Here is a 13,567-nt window from a genome sequence, read left to right on the forward strand (position 1 = left end):
TAGTGTTTTCTGCAAGCACTGACGATTACACCAGGTTTAATCGTTAGTGTTTCCTGTGGGCTAACATGAAGTTGCACCCCAAGAGTTTTTTGCTTCTAGCGTCCAAACTATTGCAGCACTAATATTTCGACTTGGTGTTCTAAGAAGCACTAACAAAGCACTAACGATTGCAATAAAATATATCATTAGCGTTTTAGAATTTGGCGGGAATTTGTCCCAATGAAATATTCCGCATGTATTCCTTACAGAGTTTCGTGACATGTAACTCACCAAAGCCAAATTAAAAGTGAAGCTCTAACGAAAACATTAGTGTTTTCTGGAAGCACTAACGATGTACTAACGATTGCACTAGGTTTAATCGTTAGTGCTTTCTGAGGGGGAGCTAAAGTGATGTTACCTCTAAAGTTTTTTTCTTCTAGCGTCCTAACTATTGAAGCACTAATATAGGGAGTTGGTGTTCTAAGAAGCACTAACGATAAAACTAGAAGATATCTATAGCGCATTTGAATTTGGTGGGAATTTGAGCCAATTAAAAATTCCCCATGTATTCCTTATGGGAATTTCGTGACATATAACTGGCTATAGCAACACTAATTGTGAAGCATTAACGAAACTATTCCTGTTTTCTGGAAGCACTAACGATGCACTAACGATTGCACAAGGTTTAATCGTTAGTGCTTTCTGAGGGGGCTAAGTTAAAGTAGCCCCCCAAAGTTTTTTGCTTTTAGCGTTCAAACTATTGAAGCACTAATGTAGGGGTTTGTGTTCTAAGAAGCATTGACTGAGCACTAACGATTGCACTAAAAGATATCATTAACGCTTTTGAATTTGGCGGGAATTCGAGCCAAATAATAATTCCCCATGTATTCCTTATGGGAATTTCGTGACATATAACTGGCCATAACCACACTAGTTGTGAAGCACTAACGAAACTATTCCTGTTTTCTGGAAGCACTAACGATGCACTAACGATTGCACTAGATTTAATCGTTAGTGCTTTATGGGGAGGGGGGGGGCTAATGTGAAGTTGGCCCCCAAAGTTTTTTGCTTTTAGCATACATACTTTTGAAGCACAAATGTTGAGAGTTGGTGTTCTAAGAAGCACTAACGAAGCACTAACGATTGCACTAGAAAAGATCATTAGCGCTTTTGAATTTGGCGGGAATTTGAGCCAATTAAAAATTCTCCATGTATTCCTTATGGGAATTTCGTGACATATAACTGGCCATAACCAAGCTAGTTGTGAAGCACTAACGAAACTATTCCTGTTTTCTGGAAGCACTAACGATACACTAACGATTGCACTAGGTTTAATCGTTAGTGCTTTCTGGGGAGGGGGGGCTAACGTGAAGTTGGCCCCCAAAGTTTTTTGGTTTTAGCATACATACTTTTGAAGCACTAATGTTGGGAGTTGGTGTTCTAAGAAGCACTAACGAAGCACTAACGATTGCACTAGAAGAGATCATTAGTGCTTCAATGGGGGGGGGCAACTTCTCGGACGTGTCATTTGGCGTTCTGCATGACATAATAACCAAACGTCGCGTAGGTGAAGCTGTGAGAGAAGAGTTTGTATAGCCTTACATGGTACATATTGTCCTGACATGTCTAATGGTGATTCCACCGCATTACAGTCTCCTGCCATGATAAGTTTGTCCGATACTGCTAGTAACAACGGCACTATGTCCTTATTACAAAACTGTTACCTGCGTAAGCGGTTGTGCGTCCCAGATGGTGAATAAATGTTAATAATCATGAACCCCTCGAACCGCCAACGAATTGCACTTCCGGAAGTCGAACAGCTTATATCGTACACTTGTATATTTTTTTTGTACAAAATAGCAGTTCCTCATTGTTGTTCACCTTGATTAATAATAGCAGTATAGGCCGGTAAAAAGGAAAATGAGGAGAACGCCACTTCTTGAAACAGAAAAAAAATCGGCATCAATTTGTGCTACAAGTTGTTGCAGTAAGCACTGATTAGATAAGTTGGATGTAGCATTTAAATTGAGTCTTCAGAATGACCGCGCGCTAGGAATAGGCATATTACTAATGGAAACAGTAGTACTGCTACCGCAGAAAAATATAAAGGCAGACAAATCTCTGGTAGAAAGAAACTACAAGACCAATCAACATATTGATGCACAATACTTAGAATGATGCTATGGAACTGACTCTCCACCTATTTGTCGAGTACGCAAATTCAACAGGCAACTTATTGGCATGGCTTTCTACTGTTTCCACTGATTATACTGTTTCTATTTGGCCATTAGGTGTTATGGAAGAAGTATCTAAATCGTAACTAAAAGTTTCGGTTACACTTTCACACACATCACTAGAAGGGTGGGTGGAATCAGCAAGATTCGGCTTTCGTTTCTTACCTAAAGGCAGCAATTCAGCTTGCTCGTAAAATGAAAGCGTGACACTTAATTGCTGTTCGTTGGATTTACTATTCACTTTGTTTACTTGCTCGGAAGACGACCTCACACATTTCACTTGTTTCATAAGCGTGCACTGTCGAAGGTAGTTCTTGAATAGCCACAGAGATGGCAGAAGGCGTCACTTCACTCGCTAGCGCTGCAGATGCTGGGGGCGAAGGAGATGTATCAACGGGTTTGAATAAAACTGCAAATGCAACATCATAATTAAGAGGAGGCACACTACTATCACTTCTATGCAGTTTATTTGGCGGTGTTCGCATTGACGGTAGAGTCTCAGCAACTTCTACATTCGCATATCGCTTTGTAGTGTTCCTTTAAATATTTACGTCATCCGTAGTTCCTCAGCATGTTGCGATTCGGGCTGTCTCACATTTTTCTTCTTTGGGCAAACTGATTGAACGTGTGCGAAGGAGGCACATTTTTCAACATGTTGTTTGTTGCTTCTGTTACATCACAGTTTTTTTTTCTGGTTGACAAAAATTACATTGAATGGAATGTTATTTTTTTCAGTAACATGGAAATAATACGCACTCTATTATAAATACTGTATGGGATATATGGAGGCCATTTTTCATTAGTAAAGTTTCGTACAGTTCCATATTCATTAAAGATATACACTACCACCTTATCCGGCAATTCCATAAGCAAATCCAAAACTCGAACACGAGTCAAAGCAGAATCTTCGTCTGTAATTCGTACTTCACTTATCATTCCATCACTGTGGCGGAAATTCACTGTTCCTGGGTTATTCGACATAAATACATTAAACTTATGCACATCGTCGATTTTCACATATATGCAGTATTCTTTGTAACGCAGTTGTATGGCCGTTTCCTCAGTTAATAACTGTGCAAAGTTGTCACTTAGCCATTTATGTATCTCAAGTGCTAATGGCCGCCTGGACCTTGAGCTCTTATCGAATTCGAATTTCACGGTATTCGTACGAATATTCTAGGACATACTGTTATCAATGTAGTATATACAGCACCAACACAGAAACAAATCTATATATCACTTCTGTTTAAATAGATATAGATAATTAAAAGCATTAATAGTAAAACAATAACTATTACTACTTAGTTCAACAGACTCACACCACAAAAAACGCACCAGAGACAAAGCACGTCCTCTCGGTATCCAGGATCGTAGCGAACTCCCCACTCAGCCATGGTGAAATCTAGATAGCGGGAGGAAACAGGAGAACTACAAAAAAGACACTAGCACTACACGTGCTTGGAGATAAAAATACTCCCATCCGGGCATGTTCCACTGGAGTCAGTGAGATCTCGTGTCAGAAAATTGAATCTGAAGCAATTTGGAAGGTTCACATCACACGGTACCAAATTCTGTGTTTTACTAACCTCCATAGCATAAGGGTATTTTATTCAGTGGCGGCTATTAGACGTTAGAAGTGGGGACAATACATGATCTGAACATTTGTATATCAATGTTAGTTTCCCTGGTGGCTGTTAACATTTCGTTTGATGAAAGGTTGTATAACTAATAGGATACTATATTTTTCATTTAAAATACTGTATATCGTATTTCATAGTTTATTAAGTCAATTGACAAGAACATCTCAAGTAGGAACCAGTACTAGCCATTTGTACTCTTAAACAAAGAAGGTATAAGAAGAGATTTGAATCCTTGCTTATGAACATTTCAAAATTCTGTCTGGAAAGTTGTATGATCAGATTATTTAATAATAAATTAGCGAAACAAATAAATAGAAAGAATAATATTAATAATACTAATTAATAATAGGCTTATTTTTGAAAACTTATGTTAAAAGTAGGGATTAATGAACAATTTATATTTTTAATTCCACACATGCTGTTAAATATATGTTAGTACTCTTGGGAAGACAGTAAATACCAGGTACGAGCATATGCTACGACATTTAAGAAATACTTTTTCAGCTTTTCGAAACAAGTTCGTTAAACTTAGGTGCAGTTTTCACTTTCTAGTAACACATCAAAACTCACCAATACTTAGAATCACTCCACACTCCAGTTATACGAAATAATCCTATAACCTAGAATTATGTTGAATTCGCTAAATTTAATTGTAAATACACTCATACACCCCTAAATACTATAAAATATCCAAAATCCTTAAATGTATTTTTAATTTATTTTGTTTACTATAAAACAAAAAAAGTCATATTCAAACTGCTTAAAATAATAAAAAAACAAATAACGTAAACATCACACCACAATTATAAAAAGTTTTCCTATACGGAAATAAATAAATAGAAAATTGCAGAAAGAAACTTAAGCTAAGCTCTACGCCACAATTAAAGAACACCTAAATCCCAAAAAGGGGTTGTGCTAGTTAAAAACGGAGAGTAGACTCGGGGAGTTAAAATTAAAATCTAATTAAAAAAACATCGTTTAAAGATAAACTAAGCAAAACTATCTGTAAATACTGCATCTATTTATAATGTTAAAAAATCATAATAATTAATTTTTTTATAATTAAAACCATTTCAAGTGCTAATAGCTTATAATATAATATCAAAAATATCCAAAAACATTAATTATTTCATTTCTTATCCTAAAATAATTAATTAAATTCATCCTTAAATTGTCTAAATACACAGTATTACAAATTTCAAATAAGCTACGTTCTACCCCAAGTATAAAAAGTTTCCTAAATACTAAATCATTCCAATTAAAAATTTGTAGCACACGTTATGGTGGAGTCGCCGGGTATCTTTTTCAGCACCATCTGCATTTTTCAGGGGACTAAATTCATATTCTCTGAGAACTTCCCAGACAACAAAATTAGTCGAGAACTGAAATACATCAAACACAAATTTCTCTAATTTTATTCCAGTTGGTTTCACTGAACTACACATTTCCCCATCCTCTTTGAAATACGGGATATTCTTTTTAGCTATGTGTAATTTCAGCAACGACTCGTATTTATTTGCAATATTCCTAAGCAAATCTGTCCTAAACATGTGATTACATATATTACCGGCATTAAACGTTAATCGTCCGTCTTACAAAATATTTTATATCAATGTTTTTTTCTTTCTTTCTTACAAACAAAATACAATAACATTAATCCACGTTTATTAAAATATTACTTTAAAACAAAATACTAATATAATACAAACAACATATATTCATATTATTAATAACAAACAATACTAATAATAAAACTTATACATACATACAAATCAAAAAACTTTACATATACAAAATATTCAAAAATTAATAAACAAATTTAATTATTATTTTCTTTTCATGTTTATACAAATAAACAGTAAACTTTTTTTTCTTTTAACACATAAAATCATGCTCAAAATTTCGAGGCAGGGGTAATCTAAAATACCCAAAGTCCTTACATGTATTTTTAATTTATTTTGTTTACTATAAAACAAAAAAATATTCAAACTGCTTAAAACAAAAAAAAGCAAATAACGTAAACATCACACCACAATTATAAAAAGTTTTCCTATACGGAAATAAATAAATAAAAAATTGCAGAAAGAAACCTAAGCTAAGCTCTACGTCACAACCAAAAGGCACCTAAATCCCAAAAAGAGGTTGTGCTGGTTACAAACGAAGAGTAGACTCGGGGAGTTAAAATTAAAATCTAATAGTAAAACAACATCGTTTAAAGACAAACTAAGCTAAACTACGTGTAAATACTGCATCTATTTACAATGTTAAAAACTCATAATAATTAAATTCTGTGCTATTACAATGTAAAAATTTTTTATAATTAAAACCATTTCAAGTCCTAATAGCTTATAATATAATATCAAAAATATCCAAAAACATTAATTATTTCATTTCTTATCCTAAAATAATTAATTAAATTCATCCTTAAATTGTCTAAATACACAGTATTACAAATTTCAAATAAGCTACGCTCTACCCCCAAGTATAAAAAATTTCCTAAATACTAAATCATTCCAATTAAAAATTTGTAGCACACGTTATGGTGGAGTCGCCGGGTATCTTTTTCAGCACCATCTGCATTTTTCAGGGGACTAAATTCATATTCTCTGAGAACTTCCCAGACAACAAAATTAGTCGAGAACTGAAATACATCAAACACAAATTTCTCTAATTTTATTCCAGTTGGTTTCACTGAACTACACATTTCCCCATCCTCTTTGAAATACGGGATATTCTTTTTAGCTATGTGTAATTTCAGCAACGACTCGTATTTATTTGCAATATTCCTAAGCAAATCTGTCCTAAACATGTGATTACATATATTACCGGCATTAAACGTTAATCGTCCGTCTTACAAAATATTTTATATCAATGTTTTTTTCTTTCTTTCTTACAAACAAAATACAATAACATTAATCCACGTTTATTAAAATATTACTTTAAAACAAAATACTAATATAATACAAACAACATATATTCATATTATTAATAACAAACAATACTAATAATAAAACTTATACATACATACAAATCAAAAAACTTTACATATACAAAATATTCAAAAATTAATAAACAAATTTAATTATTATTTTCTTTTCATGTTTATACAAATAAACAGTAAACTTTTTTTTCTTTTAACACATAAAATCATGCTCAAAATTTCGAGGCAGGGGTAATCTAAAATACCCAAAGTCCTTACATGTATTTTTAATTTATTTTGTTTACTATAAAACAAATAAATAATATTCAAACTGCTTAAAACAAAAAAAAAGCAAATAACGTAAACATCACACCACAATTATAAAAAGTTTTCCTATACGGAAATAAATAAATAAAAAATTGCAGAAAGAAACCTAAGCTAAGCTCTACGTCACAACCAAAAGGCACCTAGATCCCAAAAAGAGGTTGTGCTGGTTACAAACGAAGAGTAGACTCGGGGAGTTGAAATTAAAATCTAATAGTAAAGAAACATCGTTTAAAGATAAACTAAGCTAAACTACCTGTAAATACTGCATCTATTTACAATGTTAAAAAATCATAATAATTAAATTTCTGTGCTATTACAATGTAATAATTTTTTATAATTAAAACCATTTCAAGTCCTAATAGCTTATAATAGAATATCAAAAATATCCAAAAACATTAATTATTTCATTTCTTATCCTAAAATAATTAATTAAATTCATCCTTAAATTGTGTAAATACACAGTATTACTAATTTCAAATAAACTTCGCTGTACCCCCAAATATAAAAAAAATTCCTAAATACTAAATCATTCCAATTAAAAATTTGTAGCACACGTTAATACACTAATTCATTCGTATGTTACACTGCAAGACAATGGAAAAGGTGGAAGTTGTTTCTTATTACTCTCTTTTTAATCAATATTCCCTACCATTAGGAAAAAGAAAACACATTGTAGGAACTCAATTTGCGTGCAATTAAGGTTAGTTTAAAGGGCCAAGTTTTGCCAATAGATGTCACTACAGTCTTCGTATCTCTCTCATGTATTTTTTACCTTTCACGAAAATTCACGATTTCTCTTACAAATTTCAACCTAGAGACTTCAAATTTTTAGAGAAAGTACTTCATAACCTATCGAAGACAACAATCCCTGGCGATTTTTTATTTAGAATTTTCTTCATTGTTGAAAAGGCTTAATTGTTGAAAAGGACATCCAAACCTTTAACAACATAACTCTTTCAACAATGAAGAAAATTTTAAATAAGAAATCGGCACGGATTGTTGCCTTCGATATTTTATGAAGTTTCTTGTAGGTTGAAATTTGTAAGAGAAATTGTAAATTTTCGTGAAAGCTAAAAATACATGAGAGAGATACGAAGACTGTAGTAACATCTATTGGCAAAACTTGTCCCTTTACACCAACCTTAATCAATAACTTGTGAAACACTTTTTTTCTTTTTTTCTTTTTCTTTTTTTTACGAAATGTTCTCTCAAATAGTTTCAAAACGGCTGACTAACGAATCGCTCCCTTGTAAGAAGAAATACAAGAATGCTGGAATTGTTGCGCTCCAATAGGTTAAAAAAATTTTGGGCCATTTTCCGTGGTAATTACAACGCAATTCCTTTAGCTACCTCAACTGTACGAGAAGACAACCAATACGTACTCACGTAACGGAGAATACACTGTAACCAATGACAGTGAAAATAAATTCCTCTTACAATAAAAAAATATATGGTTTACCGTATTATTAGAATAATGGTAAGAGCAAGGGTGCCAATCCTGGGGGCCGAGGCGGCCCGCGTCTTCCCCGAAAGCTCATGTGGGCCCCCTGCTGGATTTGTGAATATAAAGAATATTTGGCATAATTTGAGTGCAATTTGTCTTAAAATCTTCATCTCTCTCTCTCTCTCTTTGTATATATATATATATATATATATATATATATATATATATATATATATATATATATATATATATATGCAGTGTCGGATCCAGGATATGATCAAGGGAGGGGCAAAACCATAGTTTGCCGTTTTATCCAGTGTAAAGCAGGATTGAAGCCCATTTTATCCCGTGTAAACCTGAGCGTCAATGGAGGGGGGCTATAGCCCCTATAGCCCCCCTTGGATCCGCCACTGTGTATATATATATATATATATATATATATATATATATTCTGCATCTGAATGGACCCCCCAAATTTACAGAGAAATCAGCGCCCTTGGGTAAGAGACCGTTTTCCTGTCAGATACTTGTGTCGGGCATGTGCATTGGAGAGAACAAAAGCACATGTGCGAAGCGAGGATTGATGGCGCGTAGTTTGGTTGTGTTGTGCTTTTTTTTTTATTATTGTTTTGTGTCTGGTGTGATAAATACAGTACTGTTGAAGATATCCTGGAAATTTAATATTAAGCAAGGTAATGTATGGGAAAGCACCATGTTAATATATGAACTTCGTATGGTGACAAACAAACCTTTAGTTGCCTATCGTGGCAAGCAGATCGCTCCAAAGTGCAACGATGCAAAACCAAGAAGCTTCTGGGTGTAATACCTAAAGTTCTTAAATTAAGTAATGATGTAGCCCACTACGAGTGATTGTGAAGATGAAATTAGAATGACAAGGTTGAAATACTTTAAAAAAAATATTAGGAAAAGTGCTTCGTAGTTTTCTTAGTACAGCATTACGTAAATTGTATAGCATCAACTGGAATTTTTCATCTTATAGAAATGAAAGTATACTGTCACTCATGCGCGACCGAAGCGTGGCCGGCCCCCTAGCTCACGAAAATATATTAAATTTCTTAAGATTTGCCCCCTAGCTCACGAAAATATATTACATTTCTGAAAATTTTTCTTAATACGAATAAAAAATGCCAAACGTAATATAGTAATCTGGGAGATGAGCCCCCTTAGAAAATTTTTTTCGGGCGCCCATGCTGTTACTACTTTTTCTGAATAAATGAATTTTTATATTTGAAAAATATATCGGTAAATGTTGTTTTTATCTTAAATTTTGTTCTGAGTACCTACTCTGGTGTCTTGTTAATACATTTGAGTGTTTAATAATTATGCAGAAGTTCGATACTCTGATTTTTTTTTTTTTTTTTTTTTAAGCATTGATGCCAGTGTTACTTAATCATGCAAATGCGTATTTGTTAATTTGGGATAGCGGATACTGGATGCTGTAGGCAAGTTGTGAGAAGTCATATGGTTTTACACTTGTTTTGTCGTACTTCTGGCTATTCTCAGCTATGTTGTCAGGTGCCTGCTTGGCTATCTAAAGCCGTAATAATAATGGGACTAATTTAATGAATCACTAATTACAATACTTGAGGTTTATTAGTCTACTGGTACTCATATGGAAAAGAGGGGGGCGCGGTGGCTCAGTGGTAGAGCGTTCACCTCCGGTGCTTGGGGTCCCTGGTTCGATCCCAGCTCGCGTCGTGTGGACTTTGTGGTGGACAAACATCGTGCTCGTGGGTTTTCTCGGGGTTCTCCCGTTTCCTCCGACTTTCTTCATTCCACCATTTCACTCATCTCTCACCATCACCGTCTCCTTTAGTCTAACCGGCATAACCGTGGGACGTAAAACTAAAGATTTCATTTCATTTTCATTTTTCATATGGAAAAGAAATTAATTACAGCTAGTCTTAACCAGTGTTTCTTCCAGACCTGCTTTTGGGGATCACTTCCCCCCCCCCCCCGTAGCAGACCAAAATAGTACGTTTATAATATAATAATAAATAGAATAGTATCAGCAGTGCTCCCCCGGAATACTGAGTGTGCCCCCCGGAACATTATTTCTGAAAGAAACACTGATCTGAACACTACAACAGAATAGCGATTTATGAATATCTTAAAAGAATAGGAATGTTTGTTCCAACTACATATTCAAAGCGTGCTAAAACTAAACTATAACTTTCAAGATTTTTTTTTTTTTTTTTTTTTTGTATGTAATATTGAACCCCTCTTCTGGTGTTCTGTTCAATACATGACAAAATTCGGAATTTTGAAAAGAAAAAGCAATGTATGTGGAAGATAATATCAGAACAAAGGTTCGGTATTACGAGCTAAGAATTAATTTCATCTTATCTTCTTATGGATGTTATGCACGTCGTAGGTGAGACGCTTTTTCCGTTCACTTCTGTATTTTCTTTAGTTGAGTAGTCTTTAACACCCATGCTTAGAGATTTATTAATTTATAGTTCTGTGGTGCAAGCAGATAGTAGCCTATATTCAACGGTTGGAAAGTTTGATAAAACAATCATAAAATGCTGTACTTATGAAAACGTCGAATGGCTCTTTTACTGTGTTGTGATTAGCCATAATATCGTAATCCAAAGAAATAATACGCTGCAGCTCAGTGGTAGAGCGCTCACCTCTGGTGCGTCGGGTCCTTGGTTCGATACCAGCTCGAACAAAATGAACTTTGTGGTGGACAAACACTGTGTACGTGAGTTTTATTTGGGTTCTTCCGTTTCCTCCCACTTTATTCATTCCATCCATTTCTCATCATCACGGTCTCCTTTAGCCTAGCTGGCATAATCGTGAGACGTAAAACTAAAGTTTTTCATTTCATTTCCAAATAAATAATAATATTATTAAGAACTATTTATTTTTCTTGGACAAACAAAGGATTTGTTCAGGAAGAAAGTCTAAGTGTAGCTAGTTGTAAACTATAGATATGACCTATAGTCTTAAAGAAAGCACAGGAAAGAAGATTGAATGTTACTGACATGAGAATGCTATGCTAAATGTGTGGAATAGCAAAAAGAAACAGAGTGAGAAATGAGCGAGTAAGAAGAAAACCGAGGTCATACAAATATTTAAGAAGATCTAAGGAAGAAGATAGCAGTGGTATCAGTGGTGGATCCAGGATATGATCAAGGGAGGGGCTAAATCATACTTTGCAGCTTTATCCTGAAATAAATATCTAAAGGAGCAATCCGAGAATTCTGGTTAAGTACTTAAAAAAAAAAACTTTTACTTTGAAGCGTACTGGGTAGTTCTTTTTATGTTAATTCCACTTATTAAATGAATGTTTTGGAAAACTTCCTTTGTCTATATACTCACATACAAGCACTATATACATGCATAAGATATCAGGTGATTTCTGATTCAGAAAATATTTTTTATACTCCCCTATAGTGAACATTCATAATAGTAACCAGGAAAAGTAAGACAATTGCTTTTCAACAAAAAATGGGAACCCTATAATACGTGATAAGTGTATATGTACCACGGTATCCGAAAAAGAACAGTCTAGTGATACTGAAGATATCCGAAATAACCTAGTGTGGATGAGGAAAACCTAGATAAGTTAGGGCTAATCTTAAGGCTACTCTAGATAACTTTTTTACACATCACTCCAATGGCCCTATCAGGAATTCAAACCCGGTCACGACACAGATACATTGTGCTATACATGGTCCAGGTTAAAATCCTGGCTGGACTAGTGTCGCTCTAGTTGGATCCATTCAGCAAAAATTATTGCTAGCAAGTGTGTGTGCTGATACGGTTTCCAGCAATTCGATGAAAATTGGGTCAATATACGTTGCCCAGCAAAAATTCTTGCTAGATCTAGCAAGAGCGCATGCTGGACCGGCAAGGATTACTAAATAAGGAATCGGTGTGATAATTACCGTCAATCTTGTACGGTAATAACACACCTGTGTGCTTTTCTTTTTTTAAAAAAACGACCCCTAAATATTACGCTAATTTACAGTAAAATATGCGTTACCAAATTTATTTCTAAACACGGGCAATATTATTTTGCTTTTAAATATACGGTCTACCTTTTTTATGAAAAAACGGTGACCCGTAAATTTTAGGGTAATTGGTTGGCAGCGAGACTTGACGGTAACCGGTCAGTAAATTTAAGGCGAAATTTTTTACAGTGTTTTAAAGGGATTCATTTTTTTTGAACCAGTAATACATACAAAGCTTTACATTAAAAAATAATATACATTATTGGATCACTTCAAAAAAAGTAGGGGATGACTGCTCCCTCTGAAGCCTAATCGCCGCCCATGATATTATTTATTTCAATAGTCGAATGTAACTAAAAAATTAACTGTATAACAAACTTTCCTTGGATGTTTCGCTTCAGATAACGAACTAGCTAGGCGGACAAACGAGGAATTCGTCACCTTCTACGAACTATAGGATCCAAGTGTTTTGTGTGTGTGTGTTTTTTTTTTCAACTATGAATTTAATATGAGTTGAATTATTAATCAGTCACTTAAAAATTACTAATAAATTTGTGGTATCTTTAGCTAATGATACATATTATTTCCTCAATGCAAATAGTATACAAGTACTCTTATCAACATTATTATTTATTTATTTATTTATTTATTTTTCCAATAACCGCTACTGGTAATGGGTATAAAAACGAAACAAGATCTAGAGAGTTGCTCTCGAGAGCCAATGAATGAAGCTGTGAAGGAAGTTAAGATTAGCGCTACTATATATGCAACTACAAAAAGGTACAGTCTTCCAGAAATTGCACTGCTCTGCCAAAAAAAAAAAAAGCACAAAAGAGGTAAGGAAACAATCTTCTGGCTGCTTAATTTAAGTTGATAGTCCTCTATAAGGAATATATTGTTTTCGATTTTTTTTCCATTTCAATGCATTTTGATAGTCTTAGTATATGTCACTCCCATTCACTTAAATAGGTCTACTATCACCTCATTCAACAACAAACACAAGAACTTAATCATTTTAATTAGGCTACTAGACAAACATG

This window comes from Thermobia domestica, chromosome 14, assembly GCF_964235325.1.
Source record: "Thermobia domestica chromosome 14, izTheDome1.hap1.1, whole genome shotgun sequence".
Lineage (NCBI taxonomy): Eukaryota > Metazoa > Arthropoda > Insecta > Zygentoma > Lepismatidae > Thermobia > Thermobia domestica.